General features: G+C 47.2%; 1 protein-coding gene across 1 annotated transcript in view; it reads right to left on the bottom strand.

The window, feature by feature from the left end:
* xylb (xylulokinase homolog (H. influenzae)) overlaps nucleotides 1-2500 on the bottom strand; it is a 36798-nt gene that overhangs the window by 7270 nt on the left and 27028 nt on the right.

The following is a 2500-nucleotide window of genomic DNA, read 5'->3' on the forward strand; positions in this document are numbered from 1 at the left end:
TAGAGTGTATAGAGCCAGCATATCTCCACCAGACTCCATGTAAATAATCAGGACTTTTAGCGTGTATAGAGCCAGCATATCTCCACCAGACTCCATGTAAATAATCAGGACTTTTAGCGTGTATAGAGCCAGCATATCTCCACCAGACTCCATGTAAATAATCAGGACTTTTAGCGTGTATAGAGCCAGCATATCTCCACCAGACTCCATGTAAATAATCAGGACTTTTAGCGTGTATAGTGTATAGTCCATGTAAATAATAGATAGAGCCAGCATATCTCCACCATGTAAATAATCAGGACTTTCCACCAGAGTCCATGTAAATAATCAGGACTTTTATCATCGTAACCGTAATGTAAGTGTGTTTGTAAATGGACTGTTTTTATATAGTGCTTTTCTAGTCTTAACGACTACTCAGAGCGCTTTAATAGTACAGGAACCAATCACCATTCACACACATTCAGACACTGTGGCCGAGGCTGCCGTACAAGGAGCCACCTGCTCATCAGATAAACATTCACACACATTTACACTCCGATGGCGCAGCATCGGGGGTAACTCAGGGTTCAGTGTCTTGTCCAAGGACACTTCGACATGGAACTGTAGGGCCAGGGATCGAACCACCAACTTTCTGATTGGCAGGCGACCTCTCTACCACTGAGACACAGCCACCCCACAGCCGTTTGTGTGTGTGTTTGTGTGTGTGTGTGTGTCTCTGTGTGTGTGTGTCTCTGTGTGTGTGTGTCTCTGTGTGTGTGTTTCTGTGTCTGTGTCCCTCTGTGTCTGTGTGTGTGTGTCTGTGTGTGCCTGTGTCTCTCTCTGTTTGTGTGTGTGTCTCTCTGTGTGTGTGTGTGTGTGTGTGTGTGTGTGTGTGTTTCTGTGTGTGTGTATTATCTTATCACTACGTGCTGTTTCTTCTCCACTCTGAAGCCTTCTGTAACACTGAGAAAGGATTGCAGCTCTAACCCAAGAGGAATGCATGGGGAAGATTTTCTGTGCATCAGCTCTGTTGCAGAGTAATTGCATAAAGCCCCCACCCCCCCCTCCTCCCTCCCTCCCCTCGAGGCCACCGCCGCTGCATGAATCAGCGTTCCTCATTACCATCAGGAGGATTGCATTATTTCTCCTCAAGCCCACGCAACTGACTTTAGATATTGAAACATGGCCGCAGCGAGGCTTAAAAGCAAACGGAGACGCTCGGCGTCCGCTCCTGCACGCATAGCGGCGGCGGGCGGAGGATGTTCGCTATCTCGCCACTCGGCCAGTCTCTTTCATGTGGAGAATCTGTTTCATCTGGCGTGATGAAGACATGCTCCTCGCTGCCTCGGCGGTTAGGTCTCGTGTGAGAGGGGTTTTAATGGCTTCGTGGGCGATAAGACGCGCGCCCGACACCTTCAATAACTCTTTAAACAACGGACCAATCAGCTCTGCTGGTTCAGACTCGTTATATTTAACTCAGGAAGGAAGGAAACACTTATAAACTACATCATTATTTTATTTTCTCTCTTCATTCTTCCTTCATTATCTTTCCATCCTCCCATCTTTCTTAATTTCCTTATTTTTCCTTACCTTCCTTCGTTAATCATTTAAATCCTTAATTCCTCCCTTGTTTCTTGTGTGTGTGTATAGAGCCAGCATATCTCCACCAGACTCCATGTAAATAATCAGGACTTTTAGCGTGTATAGAGCCAGCATATCTCCACCAGACTCCATGTAAATAATCAGGACTTTTAGCGTGTATAGAGCCAGCATATCTCCACCAGACTCCATGTAAATAATCAGGACTTTTGTCTGTGTGCTCTGTGTGTGTGCGCGTGCGTGCGTGCGTGCGTGCGTGCGTGCGTGTGTGTGTGTTTGTGTGTGTGTGTGATAAAGATACAGATTAAACATGCAAGAGGCTCAATTCTTCACCTAAAGGCCGGGACACACCGGGCCGATAACGGTCCGTCTGACAGTCTGGCGAGGTCAGTGACTCGAGTCTGTTCGGTGTGTCCCGTGCCGTCATCAGTCTGGGGGGCCGTCGGCGTTCATTTTGGCCGACCTGACATGTTCGGTCGCCGGCAGGGCAGTCGGGACTCACCCAAAATGTGGAGCGTGACTAGAGTCTCTCAAAATCTGATGGAAATCTTTTAAACTGACCTTTGTTGATCTGAAATGAAGACAGATTCAGCTACTGCACGGCCTATTTCTCTCTTCAAATGTTTTCAGAAACACGTTTCGGTGAATTATTTTAGTCCAATATGAGATCAGAGTCTGAACGACACACCATGACAGTCTGGCTTTGAATTTCCGGAGAAAACAAACCCATGTGACACGTCCGTCCAATCAGCTGCCGGTTTTCATTTTTTAGGCAACAATACAGATTAGCGCCGCCTGCTGCTATGGAGACATATTAGGTCTCGTCTCTTCGGTGTTCTGAGAAACTTTTTGGACCAACTCGGGGAGACTGATCAGTCCCACTGGCTTTACTGCCGTCTGATTGGCCGTCTGGTCGGTGTGT

This window comes from Perca fluviatilis, chromosome 22 (assembly GCF_010015445.1).
Source record: "Perca fluviatilis chromosome 22, GENO_Pfluv_1.0, whole genome shotgun sequence".
NCBI classification, from domain to species: Eukaryota; Metazoa; Chordata; class Actinopteri; order Perciformes; family Percidae; genus Perca; species Perca fluviatilis.